Here is a 26,613-nt window from a genome sequence, read left to right as displayed (position 1 = left end):
GGTTAGGTGGATTGGCCATGATAAATTGCCCTTAGTGTCCAAAATTGCCCTTAGTGTTGGGTGGGGTTACTGGGTTATGGGGATAGGGTGGAGTTCTTGACATTGGGTAGGATGCTCTTTCCAGGAGCCGGTGCAGACTCGATGGGCCAAATGGCCTCCTGCACTGTAAATTCTATGAAATCTCCCCCAACCCCCGACTGTGGCGGTGCTGGACACAGCCCGCAGCCGCCACAAGAGGTCCCCGAAAACTGTGAGCACATGCGCTCCACGTCATCGGGGAGTCGGCCCATCCAGGGTGGAGCATCGGGGGAGGGCTTCAGTTGATGTCCTGAGGCCGTCCCAATGGCGTGCGGTGTGATGACGCCGTTTTTGAGGGGGCGGAGCATCTGAAAAACAGCGATGCCCCTGATTTTGGCGTAAAAACATACTTTCCGGCCAAACGCAATTTTGGCGTCGGCAGCCAGAGTATCCAGCCCAAAGTATTGGAAATACTCAATAGGTCTGGCCACATCTGTGGACAGAGGAACACAGTTAGTTACTCTCCCTGAATGTCCGACTTGCTGAGTATTTACAATTTTACTTGGGACCCCATCCCAAATACCTGTTGTCACTGTTTTTTGCGAATGCATTTACCATTGTAAATTGCTTTGTCAACATTGCCATTCATTTTTTTGTATGATATTTGTCACAACACAGCTGCATGTTCTCTTTGCTAGGTGACTTTGAGGAGCAATTCCATCCACCCCAACCTCCACACCCAAAAATGTGACTCTCAATTGTATTCCCATTTTGTACATGAAAAAAAAATGTATTGCTCAATGGACTGTGGGCAGTGTCACAGGCAATTTATTATGTTGTACATCAAAGGTTCAAGAGACAAAGAAAGAATTATAGTGCCTGGAGATACTTATGTAATACATAATCTAGTTAAATAAAAGACAGTGCCATAATGTTAATGCAGTTCAGGTGCATCAGTACCGTATAGTACAGAATGGTATTAACATGCTTTACATTTGAATTTAACGTATGAATACTGCAACCTAGATATTTATCATATTTAAGAAGTGTCCATACTTGGGAGAAAGACACTGGGAGGTAGATTTTCATCTTAAACTTCTGGGCAGTAATCTGGTGGAGCCGATTAGTCACCATTAAAACACCTTCCCAGACGTGATGTAAGTGCAGAAGCGGCTGTGTTTTCACGAACTCCAGCTCTACTCATCTTTTAATCCTTTATTTTAGCTACGGGGCTGAAGACATACACTGGTGCAGTGTTTTTCAAACTTTATTTCCGGGTCCCATTTTTACCAACCGGCCAAGCTTTGGGACCCAACCCGACTGACCTTTACGACCCACGCCAGCTGACCTTCGCGGCACATGCCGGCTGACCTGCGCGACCCACCATTTTCTCTTACCTTGTTTGCTGCTGACAAAAATGGAGGAAATGGTTTTGGGTCCCTTTGACCCTCGTACATACTCCTCCAATGGAACCTTTTGGATGAAGGTGAAGCCTTCCGGTGTTGGAAAGTATGGAGTCTCCATCTGTCCAAAGTTCTGCATTCTTTTCCTGTAAAATATTATCAAATAAAACCCCCCAAACTTAAAAAAAAATAAAAATAAAATAAATAAAATAAATAAATAAAATGGATAAAACACCCCCGAACTTGTAAAACAAAAGCTGCGACCGTTTAAAAAAAAGCGGCGCACTGCGCATGCGTACCCGATCATCAGTGCGCATGCGCGCGGATGATCTGGCACGCATGCGCAATTACGCCGCATTTTTTTTGCAAGTTCGTGGCCATTTTGAAGGCCGTTTGCAGCCGGCGTTATTAACAGCCTGACTGCTGCGGCTGTTGCACACAGATTTGCGGGCGCGCCGCGACGGACGGCTCTGCAACCCTCTGGCACCCGACTGCGACCTACCCGCGGGTCGCACCCCCGAGTTTGACAATGCCTGCACTGGAGGCTTCCAGCAGTAAACAAAGGGGTTTATTGATGAAAGGCAAAGGCATTTAGATCATAGGCACTTTATTCCCTTCTGATTACTCGGTTGATTTCATGTAATTGGACGCGATTCAGAGGCCTCATCGCCTCTGAATTGGTATAGTGACAAGGCTGCTGAATCTCGCAATCTGGGCATGACCTCGATCACTCACTCACTCGGAGCCTGGGAATCAAAGGCCGCACCTGTGAGACCGCACTGGGGGGAGCGTTCAGTACTGGTCCACAGAACATCACGCAGGCCATTGGTGGCCTCGTCAGGGACAGGGCCAGGTGGCACCCTGCCACTTCCTCTGGCACCTCTAGAGTGCCCAGATGGCACTGCCAGGCTGCTGTGGCACTGCCAGTGTGCCTGGGTTGCACTGTCAGGGTGCCAGGTTAGCACTGCCGGGTGCTAGGTTGGCACTGCCAGGGGTCAGGCCTAAGGGGGCCTTGCCAGGTAGAGGGAGGGATGAAAGGGGGTTTCCCAGGGCCTCCACAAAGTAAGTACACAGATACAGGCATCAGGTGAAGCATACAGGATTGTAGTACTACTTAGTAGAGAAGATATGTGAAGAGATCAGATCATTCCATAAGAGGGCTGTTTAGGAGCCTGGTAACAGCAGGGGAGAAGTTGATTTTGAATTTGTTAGTGCGTGTTCTCAGACTATTGTATCTCCTGCCCGATGGAAGAAATTGGAAGAGTGAGTAAGCCGAGGGGAGGAGTTTTTGATTATGCTGCCTGCTTTCCTAAGGCAGCTGGAGGTGCAGACAGAGTCAATGGTTCGGAGGCGGATTTGTGTGATGGACTGGGCGGTGTCCACGACACTGGGCGGTGTTCATGACACTCTGTAGTTTCTTGCGATCTTGGGCCGAGCAGTTGCCATACCAGGCTGTGATGCAGCCAGATAGAATGCTTTCTCTGGTGCACCTGTAAAAGTTGGTAAGTGTCAATGTGAAGATGCCAAATTTCCTTAGTTTCCTGAGGAAGTATAGGCGCTGTTGTGCTTTCTTGGTCGTGGCGCCGACGTGGGTGGACCAGGATAGATGTGCACACCTTGGAATTTGAGGCTGTCACCCATCTCCACCTCGGCCCTGTGGTGATATGATCTGCATACTTGTCTGCCATTGGGCCAGAACGTCGGCTTACCATTGGCCCTGGTCGGTCATGTGCCTCTCGACCGATTGGCCGAGAGGCTGAGTTAACCACGCCTCTATTAACGAGGTATAAATGGTCAGACGCCTGACGATCGTCCCTTTCCATTGTAGACGATCGCAGAGCTGTGTTCTAGTCAATTAAAGCCAGACTTTGGTAAATCACTCGCCTCGTTTACAATTGATGGTACACCAATTTAATTGACTACGACTTTGAAGATGGAGTTCCGCATCAAGCCCGAATGCCTCTGAATCAGCCCGCAAACTCCGAACTCTGCAGAACTTTTCCAACTCTGGCTGACTTGCCTCGAAGGGTTCCTAGCATCTACAACCACCCCCCCCACCGGGGCACAGAAGCTGCACGTCCTCCACTCCAGCGTGGGTATCGACGCTTACGCAATAATCAAAGAGGAAACGGATTATGATGACGCTATACAAAAGCTAAAAGGACAATTCATCAAACCGGTCAACAGGGTATTCGCTCGACATCTGCTGGCCACCAGAAAGCAGGTCCCCGGTGAGTCTCTAAGCCAATATGCCCGGGCCCTCTATGCCCTGGGGAGAGGTTGCTCCTGTGTAGCGGTGTCGGCTACAGAGCACATGGAGCTACTGATCAGAGACGCTTACGTGGCTGGGATGCTGTCTCCCGTGATCCGCCAGCGGATGCTGGAAAAAGACGAACTCAGTTTAACTGAGACGCTGACCCTCTCCGCCTCCCTGGAGGTCGCAGATCTAAGTGCTCGACCCTGGCCAGGCCTCCTGGCACGCTTCCCACCCGCCGCTCCCGACCTCCCTTAGGCTTGTGCCATGGGTCGCCCCGATAAATCCGCGAGACCCCGCTGCTACTTTTGCGGGTACGCTAAACACCCTCGCTCACGCTGCCCAGCCCGCTCCGCCCTCTGTAAGAGCTGCGGGAAGAAGGGCCACTACTCCACGGTCTGCCAGGCCAAAACGCTGGCTGCAGCGCTTCTGGAAGCTGCACAGCACTCTCCCCCCCGTCCCCAGGCCTCTGCGAACGGCCTGTGTGCCTCTCTCTCTCCTCCAGGGCCCCTCCAGCCGCTCCCGACTCGCGCCCCGCCGGCCGACAAGCGCACCTCCCCGGCCCCTCCAGGTCTCTGCCTGCCCGCCGTGCACGTTTCTCCCCCCCGCCCCCGGGCCCCGGCGCCCGACCGGCTCGTCTCTCCGGGCCCTCCCGGTCCCTGCCTGCCCGCCGCGCGAATCTGCTCCCCCCGCCCCCGGCCTCTCGCACCCGGCCTGCGCACCTTACCTCCTCTCGCAGCTGATGCATCTAACTCGCCTCCTGCACCCGGTCTGCGCGTCCTCGCAGCTGATGCACCCGGCTCCCCTCCTGCACCCGGCCTGCGCGCCTCACCTCATTTTTTTTAATTATAAATTCCTTGTCCTCCCTGACCTTTGCACACCGGCACTCCTAGGACTGGACTTCCAGTGCAACCTGCAGAGCTTGACCTTTCAATTCGGCGGCCCTATACCCCCCCTCACTGTCTGCAGCCTCGTGTCCCTCAAAGTGGACCCCCCCTCCCTGTTTGCTAACCTCACCCCCGATTGCAAACCCGTCGCCACACGGAGCAGACGGTACAGCGCCCAGGACCGATCCTTCATCAGGTCCGAGGTCCAGAGGTTGCTGACAGAAGGGGTCATCGAGGCCAGCAACAGCCCCTGGCGAGCCCAAGTGCTGGTGGTCCGGACGGGGGAGAAAAACCGGATGGTCATCGATTATAGCCAAACCATCAATTAGTTTACGCAACTGGACGCGTATCCTCTCCCCCGTATTTCCGCCATGGTAAACGAGATCGCGACGTACAAGGTCTTCTCCACTGTGGACCTTAAGTCCGCTTACCACCAGCTCCCCATCCGCGCGAGTGACCGACTCTACACCGCGTTCGAGGCTAATGGGTGCCTCTACCACTTCCTTAGGGTTCCGTTTGGTGTCACAAATGGGGTTTCGGTCTTCCAACGGGAGATGGACCGAATGGTCGCCAAGTACGGATTACGGGCTACCTTCCCATATCTTGATAATGTCACCATCTGCGGCCTCAACCAGCAGGACCATGACGCCAACCTCCAGAAATTCCTCCAAACCGCAAAACTCCTTAACCTCACGTACAATAAGGATAAATGCGTGTTTAGCACCGACCGCCTAGCCATCCTCGGCTACGTAGTGCGTAACGGAGTGATAGGCCCCGACCCCGAACACATGCGCCCCCTGATGGAACTCCCTCTCCCCAATACCCCCAAATCCCTCAAACGCTGCCTGGGGTTCTTCGCATACTACGCCCAATGGGTTCCCAATTACGCTGACAGGGCCTGTCCCCTCATGCAAACCACGACCTTCCCGCCGTCAACGGAGGCCCTACAGGCCTTTAGCCGCATCAAAGCGGACATCGCAAAGGCCACGAGGCGCGCCATCGACGAGGCCCTCCCCTTCCAGGTCGAGAGCGACGCATCAGAAGTAGCTCTGGCGACCACCCTGAACCAAGTGGGCAGACCCGTGGCCTTCTTCTCCAGAACTCTCCAGGCTTCCGAACTCCGCCACCCCTCTGTGGAAAAGGAAGCCCAGGCCATAGTCGAAGCCGTGCGACATTGGAGGCACTATTTGGCCGGCAGGAGGTTTACCCTCCTCACAGACCAACGGTTAGTAGCCTTCATGTTTGATAATGCACAAAGGGGCAAGGTCAAAAATGACAAGATTTTACGGTGGCGGATCGAGTTGTCCACGTACAACTATGATATCTTGTATCGTCCTGGGAAGCTCAATGAGCCTCCTGATGCCCTGTCCCGCGGTACCTGCGCCAGCGCGCAGACAGACCGCCTCCGCTCCCTCCACGCAGACCTCTGCCATCCCGGGGTGACCCGCCTACACCATTTCATTAAGGCCCGCAACCTGCCCTACTCCATCGAGGAAGTCAGGTCAGTAACCCGTGACTGCCACATCTGCGCCGAGTGCAAACCGCACTTCTACCGCCCCGAGCGCGCACACCTGATCAAAGCATCCCGCTCCTTCGAATGTCTTAGCATTGACTTCAAGGGGCCCCTTCCCTCTAACAACCGCAACATTTACTTCCTGGCGGTTATCGACGAACACTCCCGCTTCCCCTTCGCCATTCCCTGTCCCGACATGACCACATCGACCGTCATTAAGGCCCTACTCTCCATCTTCTCACTGTTCGGCTACCCCGCGTACATATACAGCGATCGGGGGTCCTCATTTATGAGCGACGAGCTGCGTCAATTCCTGCTCGACAGGGGCATCGCCTCTAGCAGGACGACCACCTATAACCCTCGGGGTAACGGACAGGTCGAGCGGGAGAATGGTACCATCTGGCAGACCATACTACTGGACCTCCGGTCCAGAAATCTCCCTATTTCCCGATGGCAAGAGGTGATCCCCGATGCCCTACACTCTATCCGCTCACTCCTCTACTGCAACTAATCAGACACCTCATGAACGTCTTCTAGTTTTCCCCAGGAAGTCATCCTCCGGATCCCCTCTCCTGACTTGGCTGGTCGCCCCCGGGCCCATCTTGCTCTGGAAGCATGTGCGGGTGCACAAGTCCGGCCAGTTGGTGGAGCATGTCCAGTTACTCCACGCTAACCCGCAGTACGCGTATGTGGAGTACCCCGACGGTCGGCAGGACACGGTCTCCCTCCGGGACCTGGCACCCGCCGGCGTGCGGCCCCCCCCACCACAGACCCCCCCTCCCCTTTTTCACCCCAGCACCCCACTCAGCTTCCCCATCCCTCATCCATGGCGTCTCCGCGGCCAGCTCAGGTGACGGAGACTACTCGAAGTCTATCGCTCCCGGACTCCTGGACATCAGCAGGATCATCGGCCGATCCAACGTCAACTCCTCCACTGCGGCGCTCGGCCAGGACGTCAAGGACCACCAAAAGACTGATCGAATCCTTCTAGAGTTCTACAGCCCCATGGACTTTTTTTTGTAAATATCGTTATGTCTGGGCCAGTGGGACGCCCCCAAATTCGATAAGGGTACGGAGAGAAAATGTATTCTCCCGACGGCTACTCATATCACCAGTTCTCCCCCCACCCTGGGTCTCGTTCACACCCCCCCCGCCTTCCTTCTCCGCAAGGGGTGAATGTGGTGATATGATCTGCATACTTGTCTGCCATTGGGCCAGAACGTCGGCTTACCATTGGCCCTGGTCGGTCATGTGCCTCTCGACCGATTGGCCGAGAGGCTGAGTTAACCATGCCTCTATTAACGAGGTATAAATGGTCAGACGCCTGACGATCGTCCCTTTCCATTGTAGACGATCGCAGAGCTGTGTTCTAGTCAATTAAAGCCAGACTTTGGTAAATCACTCGCCTCGCGTACAATTGATGGTACATCAGGCCCCATTGATACAGACAGGGATGTGTCCAATACTTTGCTTCCTGAAGTCAATGACCAGCTCTTTAGTTTTGCTGACATTGAGGGATACATTGTTGTTGTTAGACCACTAGATTCTCTATCTCCTTCCTGTATTCTGACATATCGTTGTCCAAGATCTGACCAACTATGGTTGTGTCATCTGCAAACTTGTTGAAGGAGTCGGAACCAATTTTGCTGCACAGTCATGTGTGTGTATAGGGAGTATAGTAGGGGGCTAGGTACGCAGCTTTGCAGGGGCCCGGTATTGAGGACTATCATGGAGGAGGTATTGTTGTTTATCCATACTGATTGTAGTCTGTGGGTCAGAAAGCCGAGGATCCAGTTGCAGAGTGAGGAGCCAAGTCCTAGATTTTGGAGCATTGATATGAGCTTGGCTGAGATTTGGGTGTTGAAGGTGGAGCTGCAATCAATAAAAAGGAGTCTGATCTAGGAGTCGTTGTTGCCGCGAAGCTCCAGGGATGAGTGTAGGGCCAGGGAGATCGCATCTGCTGTGGACCAGTTACGGCGGTTTGCGAATTGCAGTGGACCAAGGAATTCTGGGAGTATGGAGTTGATGTGCCTCACGAGCAACCTCTCGATGCACCCTCTGGCTAGAACCCTCAGTCCGACTCCCAGGCTGGCTGATTCCCTGTGGGGAGTCACTTAAACTTGAATTAACCTGGGCCTTCACTCAAAAGAATAACCTCAGGCCTGTATAATTCTGAGTTGCTTCCAACTCCACCAGGATGTCTAACAGCTATTCTGAGATAGAACATAGAACATTACAGCGCAGTACTGGCCTTCGGCCCTCGATGATGGACCGACCTGTGAAACCACTCTAACGCCCATCTACACTATTCCCTTATCGTCCATATGTCTATCCAATGAGATAAGAACAGAGTTCCCTACATGGGATTTTAAAAGTGTTGTTAAACTACTGACCTGCTTGCAGCTGGTGCTGGACTGGATTTTCTTTGCAGACCAGTCTTGCTGTGCAGAGAGAAAGATCTTTACCCTTTACCTTCAGAAAGAAACACCTGGTGAGTAACAGAAATCAGCTGCGGGATTCTTTGTCGGTGGATCCTCCGCTTCACCAGCAACGCACCCATGCCCACGGGATTTTCGACGGCATGAGTGGCCACAAAGGGAAACCCCATTGGCCAGCAGCGGGAACAGAGAATTGCGCTGCTGATGAGGACGCACACCATCAGAAAAGGGGCTGGTGGGATGGAGAATCAGACAGAGCCCAGAGCACTCACCTTCCAGCTTCTGTTCAAATAAACTAAAATCCAGATGAAGGCTTCCTGTCCTTGGCCAAACATTCCAGAATGGTCAATACCAATCAGCGTACCAACCTACAGGTACGGGGGTAAATCCCTGCCTGCTGGTTCCGCCCAATAGGTGGAGTATAAATGGGTGTGCACACCGAGCTGCTCCCATTCTGGTAGCAGCTGCAGGAGGACACACATCTCTGCTTAATAAAGCCTCAATTACTCTCTACTCTCGTCTCATCATAATTGATAGTGCATCACATTATCATATTGTAATGCTTTAATGCCTAAATGAAGTGACATGATGAATTTACTTTCTTCCTACCAAGTTCCTCTTTCTTAAAAATTTTGAGTTCCCAATTATTTTTTTCTAATTAAGGGGAAATTTAGCATGTCCAATCCACCTACCCTGTACATCTTTGTGTTATGAGGATGAGACCATTTTTCCAAATATATTTCATTACAAACGTATCTTAGAAGTTACAATACAAACAATTCGGGAAATTGGCTTCCCAACAAACGACTATGCAGTTTGTACAAATTTTCCCCTTTTTCATCCCCCTCCACCCCTCCCCCATGAAGAACAACTCCTCAAACATGGTCACGAACACCCCCCTCCCCCTTGCCTCAAACCCCTCCATTGAACCCTAATGCAGAGTTGGGAGGTCCAGGCAGTCAATGGCAATTTGATGCCAGTAATGCCATGTTGGAACTCAAAACTCAATTAATGCACTTCAGCTTACCCTTGAGCATTTCACCAGCAGGAAGGAGCCCCCACTACCAGCACCATCTTTTCCAGCCGATTAAAATCACACAGGTCACCTAGCCAGGCCGAAACCTCTGGTGGCGCTGCTGACCGCCACTTCAATTAGATTCATCAGAGGGCAATCAGAGAGGCGAAGGCCACAACATCGGCCTTCCTCTCCTTCATCAGCTCCGGCTTCTCCGAAACCTCAAATATCGCCACCAAAGGATCCGGCTCCACCTCCTTCCCCACTATCCTAGCTAGGGGCACAAACACTCCCGCCCAGAATCTCTCCAACTTTTCACAGCCCGAGAACATGTGCATGTAATTTTCTGGTCTTCGCCCACACCTCTGTGGGGGTGAGACCTTCGCAGACAGGGGGAGAATGTGCAAACTTCACACAGAACCTGCCTAGTTCCTCAATGTTTTCTTTTTACTTGTGGGTTCATTAATGCAATTGAACTCAGAATGGTTCTGTCTGCTTCAGCACCATCTGAATTGCTCAAATTCTTTTAAAGGTGGCCGAATACCCTGGGTGGTATAGCCTCCCGTGAATAGTCCTTTCCTACCTTCTTTCTATTCCACTAGTTGCTCCTGCTCTGCATAGCCTCTCCAAGTCATGCAGTGGGAATGGCTACTAGTGCAGCCAGGCCTAGCGTATGCAGAAGCCTCAAAGTCAACAGAAGCACCCCCTGCCTCACCACTCCTTGGAAAAAAGTATAGAACACACCAAACTGCAGTAGAACTGAAATAACAGCCAGGAGAAATCAAACAGAAACTAAATGGTGGTGGTAGTGGGGGCTCCTTCCTGCTGGTGAAATGCTCAAGGGTAAGCTGAAGTGCATTAATTAAGTTTTGAGCTCCAAGATGGCATTACTGGCATCAAATTGCTATTGATTGCCTTGACCTGCCAATTCTGCATATTTCCAGCAGCTGTCTACTGCCTGCACAAATGCCTTCTCCAATAAGGCTTTTAATGAGACATGCCACAAAACCTACATCCTTTGGACACCAAACAGCATCCGTTCAAAGAAGAGGCGTTTCCAATTTGAGTTAACTTAATGTTTTCCCGGTGCACACAAAGTTTTCTGAAAATAGCTTTGTTCAAACCAGATGAAATTCCATTGCAGATGAAGACTGGAAATCCCAATCCTTACAGTTGATGCAAAGAGCTTTAGGAAGAAATAAATGAGTTTTTGTAAATAAATAAGTGAATTGACATCTTGGAAGTAATTGAATTGGTATATTTATTTACGTACATATTGGAGTAAAATCAAGAGTACACATTCTTTCAGGCAGGCTCCGTTTTTGCAGATGCGCCCATTCTTCACATCATTTTAATTAACTTATTCGGTTTAACTTTTTAACATAGGGCAGTCAGATTGTATTGAATGTGCAGAATGGGGCTTCAAGATAGTTAGAATGATATTATGGTGGTTAGTTTTCCCCAATATGTATTACTTCCCCCTTCTCCCCTATTACCACAGGAATTGCACAATATCTTTCATTGAGCAATTTTCCATTTCATGGAATTTATTTTCATGTAGTGATGCTCTACTGTGTGGCATGTGGACACACCTACCAAGTGATTTGCACGATTGTTGTGGAATTATTCACTTACCCATACAACTTGGCACAAATCATCAATTGAAAGTGGACTTTGTTTTGTTATTACTTTAAAGAATAAAATTGTTTTCAAATGATCCTATAAGACCATAAGACATAGGAGCGGAAGTAAGGCCATTCGGCCCATCGAGTCCACTCCACCATTCAATCATGGTTGATTTCAACTCCATTTACCCGCTCTCTCCCCATAGCCCTTAATTCCTCGAGAAATCAAGAATTTATCAATTTCTGTCTTAAAGACACTCAATGTCCCGGCCTCCACGGCAATGAATTCCACAGACCTACCACTCTCTGGCTGAAGAAATTTCTCCTCATCTCTGTTCTAAAGTGACTCCCTTTTATTCTAAGGCTGTGCCCCCGCGTCCTAGTCTCCCCTGCTAATGGAAACAACTTCCCTACGTCCATCCTATCCAAGCTATTCATTATCTTGTAAGTTTCTATTAGATCTCCCCTCAACCTCCTAAACTCCAATGAATATAATCCCACGATCCTCAGACGTTCATCGTATGTTAGGCCTACCATTCCTGGGATCATCCGTGTGAATCTCCGCTGGACCCGCTCCAGTGGCTCCGCTGGATCCGATCCTGATGCGGTATATTTAGTTTTTTAGCTGGGAAATGTAGTATCTTAAATGGGGTAATTGTTTCACCAAATATAGTACACAAACTGAAACAAAACTTGATTTTTCAATTGTAAATCTCATTTGCAGTCAATTGTAAAATAAAACATGCATAAATTAGAAATATATGGATCCAGAAATAGAGGGCATAATTTTCTGTTTTGGGTCAGGCCCCCGTATTAGGGGTCAAATGTAAGTTTTGACCATGCATTATGTTGGGAGCAGTCACCCAACGGTGATTTATTCTTTGCTTGGTGGATGCCTTCTTCATCAAATATTTTACAAGTGCAGAGAAGGCAAGTCTCAAGATGGTAGTGGAGGCATGTTGGGCCACAGAGTGATTCTGAAGCAATGAAAATCCCCCGTCCCTGTTCTGCCACTCAGATGCTGCCTCAAGGCAGCTGCTGATGTGCCTCAGACACTGTGGGAATCCGTAGGCCAACTAGAAATTTCTAATCAGCCTCTGATGAATGGCCTTAATTGGACTTATAATTATCCAAACAAGCTACGCATTGTCTCCTGATACTATTAGCCTATCTGGCCATTCTGAAAGTGCCTTGGGAACAGGATGCTGCTAATAAATTGGCCATTGGCTAGTGTCAAAATAAATGACACCCTGCACTTTAGTTCTTGCCTCCACAGCCTCCAGAAATTCTACATGGAGTCATCAATGCATTGTAACCTGGTGACTTGTTAATATTTGTGGATGCTGTTTTGTGCTGTTTTAAATCAAGCTGGAAAAATATTCAATGGACAGAAATTATCTCAGTAAAATATAATTTTATGTCCATGAAATATGCAAATGGAACAGAACAAGGAGTACATTTTTTACCATGTCTAGTATTGTAATTTTGAACTAGTGGTGTTTGAGGACCAGCCAACTTGAATCATACAGTTTTTTTTCCCCTGTGAAACTGTTTGAAAGGAAAGTAGGCCAGCTTGCCTGGGTAAATAACTCATCCCAACTTTTAAGGAATGCACAGCAGTTTTGGTGCTAATTGAATGAATTTAGTAAGGGACTAAACAGCTAGCTGAAGTAACAATAGGTCAAATTGGAATTTGTCATTTCTAGTAAATGCCATGCTTGCAGCAAACTAATATAGTTGTCCTGATATATTTTTATTCATACAGTGCCTAATGTTTCATAAATATGCATGAGGCGTTACAAAAGAATGCAGCTATAGTTACACAATTAACGGATTAATTAGGAGATAATAAATTAACTGTTCATACTAGACCATTAATTGGATTTCCTTCCACACATTAATAATCTGCTCAAAGCCATGCAGTCCTCGGACATTTTAAGTACCAGTTTATTCTTCACATATAATGTTTACATTTGTTGAAGAATAAAAGATCAATACAAAGGACCCAATAATAAAAGGTACATATTTTCTCTTTCTCTTTTGCTATGCTGTGATGACAACCCTGTGATGCCATATTTGTCTAATTCAACTGTTCCCATTGTGTAAACATAGCAGAATGTATTCTTCAATCAATTAATCAGTTTTATTAATGATCTGGCTCATGAACACATAGGTTTGGCTCGAGTTCTTAAGAATGTAGCAACGTTGTATTAACAGTGCGATGCAGAAGTAAATAGAGAGTTTTATGTGTTGCTGTTAACCTTTTTGGGAGGGTGAGCAATTTACTTTGCTACCCTGAATGCATGTGATTTTTTAGTTTGCATACCACAAACTTGTGGCACTGCATAAATGGGGTTGCTATTCATCATTACTGTTATACTGCTCTCGCGATCTCCATCCATACCTTTGGTGTATAGTTTCCCCCCTAGCAGGTGTGCCATCATTTCTAGCAGTATCACATAAGTAAACTAATAAGCTGTCTTATTTTTTGTTTTGAAGTTTGTGATGTGTATGGTTGTGGGAGCAATACTGTCTCTTGAAAGAGCAATTTAGCTTGTTCCACTCCTCCACTCTGTTATTTGCCCTACTAGCCCTGCGTGTTTTTCCTCTTCAGGTGTCTATCTGTATTGAGTTCTATTTGGAAAGCCAGGCGGAGTTTTCCAGATTGTAACCACTCATTACATGAGTGATGAATCTCTGTGTCTATTCAGAACCCTGGATATGCGTTATCCCTTCTTAGTTCCCAAATAACAGAGATTGAGGCTTTTTGGCAAAGTTTCGTTCAACTTTATTTGCCAGCTTTAGTGTCTACTGGTAAGCTTTGGTTGTAATACAAGCTTAGGTCAGATTGATTGTCTTTAGCGAATACAGTAGTTGACTTTTAAAATACAATTACAGAATGTGGTAATTTCTTCAAATCATGATACACAGTACAAAATTACTGATTTATTTAAACAAAAGGAAGACGGTGATTTAACAAAAGCAAACAGCAAAGAAATATGTTTCAGAAAGTGATAGATTGATTCCATAATGGACTTTTTCATCCCGACAAATGATTTTTAGGGAGATTATTATCTTAAAGTTTTTTCTTCTTTACAGCTGTAATTGCCTTTAACTAATTTATAATTCTCTAAAGTCTGTCAAACTGCCTGTCTGTCAATTTAAGAGATAAATGTTTTAGTGTAATTTTCCATACTCTGGCTTGCCAATTATGCCTCTAATGTTCATTAGATTAACACAGTTTTCAAAAAGTCATTATGACCCTGACTGACTTTTCTATGGAAACGGAACTGTCCAGGCTTGGGAAAACAGCTGCATACAGTGGAGTCTTTTGGGGCAGTTAATGTCACTGGCCTTGGATTCTCTAGCAAGTTTCAAGCAACTTGCAAAATGTGAAAATTGAGAATCTTATCTGATTAGTTCCCAGCTATTCGGCTTTCTGCACTCTCATTGTTAATATGATTTAGTTAATTACTCTCAATGATTTCTCAATTAAACCTTTTATCTATCTCATCTATAGCTAACCAGAAAAGCTGATTTCTATCATTTCTATTATTTCTAGCTAGTCCCACTCCTCCACTCTGTTATTTGCCCTACTAGCCCTGCATGCTTTTCCCCTTCAGGCGTCTATCTGTATTGAGTTCTATTTGGAAAGCCAGGCAAAGCATTCCAGATTGTAACCACTCATTACATGAGGAACATTTTATTCCTTTTGTTGCGTTTGATTCTTTTACTATTCACTCTAATTTGTGTCCTCTGATTCTCGTGTCTTTCAGCGAGAGGAACAAATTCGCTCAATCTACTCTGTCACAATCTACTCTACCTTTGTCACTGGGCTATGCTGCTTCATTTTTGAAAATATGACTTCAACTTTCAACTGACAGCAAATTTTGCAATTTGAAATGAGACTGAACAAACTACTTAAAACTGAAAGGCCCTCTTCCAAGGTGAAGGAAGAAAGGCAAACATGACACAATCTTGGGACTGTGAAGGGAGGGAAATACAGTATTATTCACAGACCCATCGAAACTTGTAATTGTTGAAAAAAGACACATCAAAATGGAGAGTGCTGGATATTGAAACAATGGCTGCCACAGGCAAACCCATCTAAAGCCCTTTGGAATTACACGATGGGTGCAATATAACAGGCCAGTCTGCAGCCATTGCAAGTGATGTAGGGAGTGTCAAGAACGTTTTCAGCAGAGTAAATAGGCTGAAAAGCTGATGCTCTCACTCTCTTGGAATAAGTATTATTAACTGATTTAGAAGACTACTTTAGTTGCAATCTACCACCGAACCGAGACCTTGCAATAAATGCAAAATTTGCATCTGACTGCATCCACAAAACTGGTTAATCCAAATTGGCCGCAATGTTTAACAAGCTACACCTTGAGGATAAGAAAAGGGTACTTAACCATATATTCTTTGCATTTTTTTCATTGGACTTTGTTATGGGCCAGAGCTTAGAAACTCCAAAGTATATTTTGAAGTCCACCTGACCTACAACCTTTGTGTTGAATTTGGCTAGGATGAGCACAAAAACCTTTCCTTCTGGTGTGATTCAACAGTTTTGCTAGACACTTTAATCAAAATAAGCTTTATTCTAAGAACTTAGTTCACATATATATATATAAACATAGCAAGAATTTTTTATCAATTACAAACATAAAGACACCCCACAGCTATAGTAACCTATGTATAACCCTTAATGAATTCCCCCTTAACTGTTCCAATTCTAAAACAAAATCCTATAAACAAAAACCCCTTTTCAAGGGTGTGACCCCGTCACACCAGCAGGTTTAAACCATTCCAGAAAGAAAACTGTATATTTTAAGTTATCAAAGCAGGTGGCTATAATCAATGTTTTCTTTCCTGGAACAGATCTTCAAAATGAAAATAGAGAGAGAGAGGCCAAAACACCTCTTTTCTCTGTCTGAGTCCACAGAAGTCAAATCTGAAAGTGAAACCAAAAACCTCACAGCGACACCTCAGCTCCACCCATAAAAATGACATCACTGAAGCCAAGTGATAAGACAATAACCTTTCTAAAAGGGACTCTCCCATGACAACTTGAACTTCCCCTATTTCTGATAGAAATAGTGTGTGTGAAATAGAAATGTGTGTGATTTTGCATTTTATTTTGGGTTTGGCAATAAATACATTTTCTCTTTCTTTAACTCAATAAACTTTGTTTGATTGGCTCCTTGTTGTTCACTGCATAAATAGTTAAATAAATTTGGATTCTGGTAAGACATATCCCAATGAAAAAGAAGCTTAAATCTTTGTTCTGGCCGACCGAGGAAGTTGAATAGATGGGAGCCAGTTCACTCCTTCTCATCTGGCCGGAACACCCTTATGATTTTGAATGCTTCTATCAAATCTCCTCTCGACCTTCTTTAATTAGTATAAGCCCAGCTTCTCCAATCTATTCATGTAACTGAAGTTCCTCACCCTTGGAACCATTCTTGTAAATCTTTTCTGAACCCTCCCTAAGGCTTTCACAACCTTCATAAAGTGCAGTGTCCATAATTGTGTTCAGTGCATCACTTGAGGCAAAACCAATGTTTTGTAAAGGCTTCTTGCTTTTGTATTCCGTGCCTAAATTAACAAAAGCCCAGGATCCCATATGCCCTTTGAAGTCCTTCCACAAATTGCTCTGCCTCTTTCAAAGATTTGGGCGCACGTAACCATGGATTTCTGTTCCTACACCCACTTTAGAATTGTATCCTTGTGTTCACATTGCCTCAAAGGACTGGACCTACCTCCTGATATCTCTGTTACATTCCCATTAGAACTGTACATTTTGGCTTTATTGTCCGAAAAGACTGCATGTTATTCTTTAACATGTTTTGTGCAATCTTTCAATTGTGAAATAGATGATTGGATTTTCTTCTTTGTGAATTATCTGTTTTATATTTGAGTTTTGTATTCATTTTCATCTTAACAATTGACTTTGTGCAGTACTGTGATTAAAAATTACCCCCCAAAAAAACCAGGGCCTTTTATTCACTTAATAGATCTTCTGGTTTTGTTTGATTTAACAATATTTTAGCAGTCTGACAAAAATAAATACTTAAGTTAAATACTTAATGTTGAATATCTCTGAAAATATGTGCAGTTTATTAGTATTTATCAGGGAATAAATAATTTGATATATTTGATTTAAATTATTTATTCAGAATATTATGTAATATTCACAAGTTGTTTGCCTCCTAATGAATATAGTGGAACTAGATGTTTTGTTTTCTTACAATTCGCCTCGGTCCAATTGTGAATTGTGAACTAATTTTGAACACCATACCACAAGTACCACCCTGTGTTTCCCCAGGTTTTAATCTACTGTTGTGATTTTGTTTTTCCATCCCCTCCTTCAAGATCCCTTATATCAATTTGTGTTGGTCAAGGTTCACAGTGTATGTCCTAAAGTGCCCAGAACCAAGTGACACTTACTCACATGTGGGCCTGGACTGTGGTTATTGGAAGGTCATTGGATCTTGGCAGTGAACATTTTGTTGGATCTGATTTTGGACTTGTATTGCACTTTTGAGCAGTTTCCAGTGGAAGTCAGTGAGTCAGTGGTGAACAGCTGTTGAACCCTACCGTACTTCTTTGTCCAAGGATTATTTGCGACAGAGAATAGTCCATTCAGCTCACATTCGAATTAAACATGACCAATTTGTGGTCTGCTTAGTTCAGCTGTATTTGCACCACTTAAAGTTGAGCTGCCTTATTTCTCATAAAAATCATGTCTAAATACACAGATGCAAAAGGTCAACTGTCTGATTGAGAAACATGTCAGACAGGTGATTTATTAGAGGCCTATTTGAAGTTTGGGCTAGAATTGTGTTCATACGTTCTTGTGTGAGTTGAGATCAGTTTGTTACAGACTGGTGGCGTACATATGTCCCTTATTAACCAAATAGTTTCTGGGAGCGCAACTCAGGGACCCTGGTTCATCAATTTCTAAGTTCAGTACTTATGACCAAAGTTTTATTCCGTATAAACTAAACTTGGTGCGTAATCGTGGCCGACTCAGGAGGCAACAAAGCCAGTAAATCTCGCGAGAGGCCTCTTGTGAGATTTATCAGCCACATCACGCCTCACGAGATCGAGCAAGACCTCGAAAGGTGTTGCAATCTGAATTCCAGCCATTCAGGTTGGGTTACAGATTTGCATATTCAAGTGAGTACAGTAGTTAGTTTTACTTAAATCTGTCGACGCCGGATCCACCTAGTGCCTGGGAGTGAATGGCCTCACCTCGGACAACCTGCGCCGGTGCCATCTGATTTCCACAAACCAGGCATGTCGGCACTTGGTGGGGGGGGGGGAGAGGTTTGCTGACGGGTGGGGGGGTCTGGGGAGGGGCTGGGGGGGGGCTCTCAGGCGGGCTCCCAGGCGTTTGGGAGCCCCCGGATGGTCGGGCTCTGAACAGGGTGGTACACTGGCACTCCCAATGCCACCCAGGCATTGTGGCACTGCCAGCCTGGCACCCTGGCAGTGCCATCCATGTACCCTAACCATGCCACTTGGGTGACACCCTGGCAATTCCATGTGGCACTGGCAGGGGCACTGCCATGGTGCTAGGCTGGCAGTGCCAAGGTGCCCAAGTGATATCTTGCCCATGTCTGACATTGGGCCAGGGGTGTCCTGGCCTTATCAGGTGGGATGCGGGGAGGGCTCAATGACCCCTTAATTTGTGAGTTGGGGCATTGGGGAAGTCTGGGGACAACAATGGAAGGGTCCAGAGATTGGAGAACCATCTGCAAATGACATCCCAATCTCTTTCTTCACGAGCGAGCAGAGCTGTTAAGGCAGGAAATGCGACTGAGTGTGCCCCGCCGAGGCCAGAAATGAAGCAGAGTCTGATTTAATAATGGGGTTGTTCTCGGCACTGCCTGCCCCGAGAAACACCCGGCTGAACACGCCTAACAATTTCCATTAAATCACGCCTCTGATGAAATCCTTTCAAGACTGACAAATATTTATGCAATTATACTCTTTTGTGTCAACTCCAACCTCACAAGAAATGCATTTTGTGAACAATGGCTCACCTCTGATCAGCCTTTGTCCATTGTAAATATATTTAAGTTTAATTTCAAATAATATTTCAGTCTTCTTCACCTTATAGTGTTTTCACTTGATGATTATCAGTCGAGTCTCCAGCTTAATGCACAAGGACATTTGCATTTTATTGTTACTCTACTGTAATCATAGATTGAAATGCCATTAAATAGGAAATAAATGTCTGGCAGTGGGAAAGAGGCACAAATGTTAATTTCTTCCCTTTTTAGTCACCAATGAGACAATTCTGGAGAGGCCTAAACTTTGTGCAGTCTGTAATGACTCCATATAAATTCCACTGGACAAATACATCTGAAATCATCCTTCCCCGTGAGAACAAGGGAAAGTCTTCGAGATATTAATGAAGCAATAAATTAAAAATGACTGCATCTTCCTTTCCAATAACAGCTTCTGCATGAGTGATTAGAGGTAATTTTATAATGTCAGCCAAAGAGTTTGAACCAGTAATAAAGAGGTTCCAATATGGGAAAGTCACAGAATAGACAGTTACCAAGACAAATGCTGTGAGAGCCTACTCAGTATATAGAAACATCCTGCGAAAGGTCTTTCCTTTTGTGTTGGTGCTGCAACCCCTTCCAAACACTTGCAGGACAACTACGTTCATACACATATAGAAAAAGTACACACAGTAACTGTTGATCCATAACTTTGCTTTATACTGATTACCAGGTAATGGTCAGTAGACTTGGATACAGTGAACCCCACCATAGGCCCAGGCAACGCCAATAGAATCATAGGATATCTGCAGCAGTGTTATTCAAACCTTTTTGCCCGGGACCCATTTTTACCAACCAGCCATCCTTCGGGACCCATGCCAGCTGCCCTTCGCGACCCACCATTTTCTCTTATCTTTAATGCGAGAGGTGAGCCTGGGCTTATATTCTATATTCTAGAGTAACGAAGAATAAGAAATTACCTCATTGAAACAGGAATTATTCTCTCAGGACTTTACAGAGCTCACCTGGATCCTAATCATACCAGCTGGGAGAATGGCAAACTGTTTGGGGGCTCTCCGGCTATTCTCCCAGCATGGTGGGATCGGCACCGAGTGCAACACTGCCAGAGAATCGCCTCCAACATGCTAAATTTGGAATTTTGTACACCTATAACTTGTATTTTTGAATCTCTTGACACAAGAACAACTCTCAGCATTGAACTCCATTCAGCTAAATTCTAAGGCTGAAAGTGGAATATTGACCTATCTCTGAGCCTTCCTTGAGTCCAGTGCTGGCAATGTTGCTTCATAATCTCAGGCTTTAGGTGTTCTCCGAGTGTTGAATGATGTTAAGTAATTCACTGCCATCAGTGAGATCTTTGGAACAGTACTTTACTTCAAAGACTTAAATAATGCATTAACGAAAGACATTCGTATTTCGTATCCCGATCCAATATTGTTGCACATTAATGCACAAAGCATCAGGTATAATATAATGGGCATTTTGGTGTACAGCATATATTTTTTGAAAGTGAAAGTTATTGGCTGGAATTCTCCGCCGTTGGGATTCTCTGTTCCCCTGCCTGCGGGTTTCTTGGCGGTGTGGGGTGGATACAATGGGAAATCCCATTGACAAGCGTGGGAATATAGAATTCCACCACCAGCAAATAGCGCGCCGCCGAGAAACACATGGCTGGGGGAGTGGAGATTCCAGCTCATTATGCTTGACTTTGATCCTTTCCTTGAAAGTTGATTATTTTTTGAAGCGTGTCTGTTTTATTAATTATTTCACTAATATTATGTCTTTTTGCTTTTCAGTGAAATAATTGAAACTTGAGTCAGTTTGGCTAGAAGCAGGATTAGGGTAAGTTACTTCATCTCCATTCTTTGTAGCCATGGACAAAATTTTGACAGAGATGTTTTATTTGTAAGTGTGGGCGCACAGTTTTTGAAAGAAAAGTAACATTTCCAATTTTTGGTGAAATTTGTCTGTTAACGTTACTATCAGAGGATGGTGACTTCTCCTCTCTGGAGTAAACGCTAACACAATTCTTCTTTCTTTTGAACTGTGTGCTAATTAAACAAACTAATCTCTTTCATATTTCATGAAATACATTTTTATGTTGCAAAAAAATGTTGTTTAGGAATTTTAAATTTAATACATAATGCTGAATTCTCCCTCTGTGTACCTGAACAGTCGCCAGAATGTGGCGACTAGGGATGTTTCACAGTAACTTCATTGCAGTGTTAATGTAAGCCTACTTCTGACAACAGAAAGCATGTATTATTAGTTTTTAAAATAAATTTAGTGTACCCAATTCATTTTTTCCAATTAAGGGGCAATTAAGTGTAGCCGATCCACCTACCCTGCACATCTTTTGGGTTGTGGGGGCGAAACCCACTCAAACATGGGGAGAATGTGCAAACTCCACACGGACAGTGACCCAGAGCTGGGATCGAACCTGGGACCTCGGCACCATGAGGCTGCATGGCTAACCTACTGCGCCACTGTGGTGCCCTATATTATTAGATGTTGTTTCAAAAATCTGATTTTATCTTGCCATGAAGTGTCTCCGCAATGGAAAAATATAAGCTTTAAGTGTGAACGTTAATGTTATATGCGACTATATTATTTTATAAGGCTTTCTCCACCCCAACTACCACAAAAACAAATTAACAGAAAGAGTAAACATGGGTAATATAGTAGATGTAACACATTCAGATCTTCAAGTGGCCTGCAATAAAGTGCATGCATAGTAGACTCATGAGCAAGATCAGAGTATGTGGTGGTGCAGATACACAGCAGAATAGATCGCCAGATGGCTATAAAACAGAGAACTAGAGTAGAGGTTACGGTGAATGACTCACATCGGCAAATGGTGGGAAGTGGTCCACAAGGATCAGTGCTGGAACAATTTTCATGAACAATTTGGAATTGAGGATCAGAAGTACAAATTCAAAATGTGTGACAAAACCAAATTGGAAAGGTTTGATTCACTCAAAGGAAGGAGATGTACATGGAGAATGTGCATTGTTGCTGATTACTGCGATGAGAGTGTGAAAAACCTAGACCTGTCATGTTACAGCACTCAAATATGACTTTACTTTTAAGAAGACGTGATGTGACAAGACCCTTTATAATCTCAATGGGAGAATAGGTTACTTCTCCTCTCATGTCAAAAACATTGCAAAATAATGTGAAATGTTGTTTAGCCTATTCGTTTGAATACGTTCACTGCATATAATTGAAATTGGCGTTAGCAAGAATTGATGAATTACAACATCTGTTGTTGCAGTTTTTAACATTGCACATGACCCCACTTGTACATCCAGCTGCAATCAAGATGTAAATCTGACCAGGCCGACTGAATGGCAGCTGAAAACACCTGCCAATCTTCATGAATCCTGCCAGTTTTATATTCAGTTTGCAGCTGTTTACACAAGGATCACTCTTAGGAATTGGCAGCCCTAATGTAGGTCTTTTGCAGTGCAATGTCAGCTGAGAAGTATTAATTCATGGCTAGAAACCTTTTACTGGCTGGATGTGCTCGTAGGTTTACTTAAGGGGATGGAAGTTAGATAAGTACATGAGAAGAAAATGAATGGAAGAACATGTTGACTGGCTGAGCTGACGTAGAGCAGGAGGAAGCTTAATTGGGCGGAACACAAACATCAGCATAGACCTCAGCTAAATGGTACTTCAGTGCGACAAATGCTATGTAATATTTGGTTGTGTTTTAGATTTACAACAACCTCACAGTCTCATCATTAATTTATGTAAAAGGCTGCCTCTGGAGCTGTTAGCGGTCAGAGGCAGACTTAGTGTGGGACATTTGAAATGTGAGGTTGGGATTAAAATTTTCTGCCGCACAACATCGGGGCACGCACAAACACTCAGACAGTTGCCTTTATTGTGTTGCAAATGAGTTGAGAACTGCCCCAGAAATATTGTGAAAAACATTTATGACCAGAATAAGACTGACTGTTATGTGGCTGTTCTCTTAAAATTCAAAGTTAATGGGAGTATTAATGATTATTGTCCTGCTTCTTCCCTTAATGGTCTTGGCGGTTACTGCAAATGAGTAAATGACCATTCAACCAGAACCACACAAAACTGCCATTCAGTAAATGTTTAGTGTTTATCAGGGACATATGAACATGCATCGAAATTAGGAACAGGAGTAGGATATTCGCCTCCTTGAGCCTGCTGCACAATTTGATAACATCATTCCTGATCTAATTATGACCTCAACTCTACCTTCTTGTCTACTTCCTATACCCTGACTCCCTTGTCATTCAAGATGCTATCTGACTCAGCTTTTAAAATATTCAATGCCATTGGGTTGGATTCTCTGTAGCCTGCCACTAATAACAGGGTTCCAGACTGGTGGAGAATTGAGCGTTGGGCGAAAAATGGCACCGCCGTCCCATTCTGAAGTTCTGGTTCCCCCCCACCCCACCACCGCACCCCCCCTCCCCTCCCCCCCGATGCATGCGGCAATGAGCTACAGGCCTCTGGCTGGCAGGATGATGCAAAAGGGTCATTATGACCCATTTGCATCTGATTAACAGGCTAGAAGCTGATTCTCCTGGCTGCTGTGATGCTCCAGGCCTCTCAGCCGGGATCCTACGAGTGTGGGTTAGTGCAGGTATTTTCAAGCATGGCCCTGACCCGGTGGACCCTATGGTGAGTCAAGGGGATAAGTGTCTGAAGTAGATGCCCCCAACATTCAGCAAAGGGCCCCGCACAACATACATCCTGTCCCCTAGCCCCCCACCTCCCCATCAAACCTCCAACAGAGACTCCCTCCATCAGACCCCCCAATTAGACCCATCCATCAGAGCCCTCCCCCATCAGAGATCCCCCACCATCAGAGACCCCTCTCTGAAAGCTGAAGATAGTCCAGGCAGTAAAGTGAAATATCATTGCATTTTCACTTATTATTTTCTAACATCTGCTGCCTCCGATATAAATGTTTAAAGCAGCAACTTGGCAAGCCCATTTTACTTTAAAGAGCTTGAAAACCCTTCATAACCTTTGAAATGCAGATCTTCCATTTAATTTCACACAGCAATACATTACATTGGCCAGTGATTAGTAGTTTTATTCATCCAAAGACAGTTGCTTGATGGGGTGTTGATCTATCTTTCCCTTGTTTGAATGCTGTCCATTACCCTGCAGTGACTTCCCCTTTTTCACAGCAGGAGGCACAAAGCTGCCTTTGATGTGGTGAGGGACTGTCAATCATAGAGAGAGTGCTTTTTAACATTGTGGTTAGCATCAACACAGAGTAATAGAGATAATAATAATCTTTATAATAACCTTTATTGTCAGAAGTAGGCTTACATTAACACTGCAATGAAGTTACTGTGAAACATCCCTAATTGCCACATTCCAGACTTTTGTATCTCCTGACTGAAGAAGTTGGAAGAGTGAGTAAGCTGGTTGGGAGGGGTCTTTGATTATACTGCCCGCTTTCCCAAGGCAGTGGGAGGTGTTGACAGAGACAATGGTTGGGAGGCAGGTTTTTGTGAATGACTGGATGGTGTTCATGACTCTGTCATTTCTTACGGTTTTGGGCCAAGTAGTTGCCATACTAGGCTGTGTTGCGGCCAAATAGGATGCTTTCTATGGTGCACCTGTTGGGGTGGTCTCTGTTGTGGGTCTCTGTTGGAGGTCTCTGATCGGGGGTGTAATAGGAGGGTCGGTGGGGGCGATGGTCTTGTCATCCTCATGCGTGCTTGCTGTTGGGTGTGACCCATTATTCCCGTGGTGGTGGGTGTAGAATGCCCTTACTTGTCAGCGGAGGCGGGGTGTAGGATTTGCATTGTGCAGGGGAGGGGGGCCAGCCGCCGGATCTGGGTACTCCAGTCACTCAAAATGGGGGTCCAATCCCGGGATTCCAACGGAATCCCACGAGCTCGCCGCCAGCATAAATTCGCATGGCAAAGAACATAGAGCATAGAACAGTACAGCACAGAACAGGCCCTTCAGCCCTCAATGTTGTGCCGAGCCATGATCACCCTACTCAAATCCACCCTATACCCGTAACCCAACAACCCCCCTCTTAACCTTACTTTTATTAGGACACTACGGGCAATTTAGCATGGCCAATCCACCTAACCCGCACATCTTTGGACTGTGGGAGGAAACCGGAGCACCCGGAGGAAACCCACGCACACAGGGGGAGGACGTGCAGACTCCACACAGACAGTGACCCAGCCGGGAATCGAACCTGGGACCCTGGAGCTGTGAAGCATTTATGCTAACCACCATGCTACCCTGCTGCCCCAAAGGTTAGGGAATCACATACCGGGCCCCACTCCTTGCGCTAGCGGAAACCAGGAGCGATCCTACTCTAGTGGGAGCACTTAGTGTCCCATTGGAGAATCCTGCTCACTGCCTGTACTGCTCTCTTAGGAAGAGAATGTAACAGACAACTGACTCTCTGAGAGAAAAATTCACCGAATCTCCATCTGAAATGGGAGACCCTTTAGATTTAAATTGTGCCCCCTAGTTCAAATCTCGAGGGAAACATTTTCTTTGTATCCACCATGTCAAGTCCCCTTTGGATCTTGCATGTTTCAATAAGATCACATCTTATTCCTCTAACCTTCAATGGGCACATGTCCAACCTTTCCGCCTGAGATAACCCATTCATCCCAGGAATCAGTCAAGCAAACCTTCTCTGAATGTCTTGAATGCAGTTATATAAGTAAGGAAAAGGAAATTGTACATCGTACTCCAGATATGGGGCAGGATTCTCCGACCCCCCCCCCCCCCCCCCCCCCCACCCCCGGCCGGGTTGGAGAATCGCCAGTAGGCGGCGTGAATCCTGCCCCCGCTATCCGCCAATTTTCTCCGGCACCGCTCGCAGCGGCCCCCCCCCGGGCGATTCACCGACCCGCGATAGGCCGAAGTCCCGCTGGCTTTTTGCCAGTCCCGCCGGCGTAAATTAGACTAGGTCCCTTACCAGCGTGACCTGGTGGCACGGGCAGGCTCCGGGGTCCTGGTGGGGGGGGGAGGAGGGGGGGAGGCGTGGGCCGATCAGGCTCCGGGGGTGCCCCCACGGTGGCCTGGTCCGATATCGGGGCCACTGATCTGTGGGTGGGCTTGTGCCGTGGGGGCACTCTTTTCCTACACGATGGCCGTGTCAGCCTCCGCGATGGCCGACATGTAAGTAAACCCCCCCCCCGCGCATGCGCGGGGATGATGTCAGCAGCTGCTGATGCTCCCGCGCATGCGCATACTCCCACTGGCCAACGGTTCACGCCACTCTGTCCCACGGGGAACCCCCGCCCCGCCGGGTACGGGAGAATCCCACCCATGGTCTCACCAAAATCCTGTACGGCTGTAGCAGAGCTTCCCTACTGTTATATTTCATTCCCCTTGCAATAAATGGTGCGTCTTTCCCCTTGAGTCATCTTCCAGGCTACCTTTGT

The 26,613-nt window shown here is 46.1% G+C and overlaps 1 protein-coding gene across 10 annotated transcripts in view; it reads left to right on the top strand.

Annotated features, from left to right (window-relative positions):
- The window catches only part of chl1b (cell adhesion molecule L1-like b), a 1,165,941-nt gene that overhangs the window by 245,101 nt on the left and 894,227 nt on the right, over nt 1-26,613 (top strand). For all 10 annotated transcript variants that reach the window (XM_038810694.1, XM_038810698.1, XM_038810699.1 and 7 more), the window contains one exon: nt 20,989-21,034. The gene's annotated coding sequence lies outside the window, so the exon portion shown is untranslated. The remainder of the gene's footprint in view (nt 1-20,988; nt 21,035-26,613) is intronic.

The sequence above is a fragment of the Scyliorhinus canicula genome, chromosome 11, assembly GCF_902713615.1.
Source record: "Scyliorhinus canicula chromosome 11, sScyCan1.1, whole genome shotgun sequence".
In the NCBI taxonomy this organism is placed as follows: domain Eukaryota; kingdom Metazoa; phylum Chordata; class Chondrichthyes; order Carcharhiniformes; family Scyliorhinidae; genus Scyliorhinus; species Scyliorhinus canicula.
This window is presented reverse-complemented; position numbering and strand designations above follow the sequence as displayed.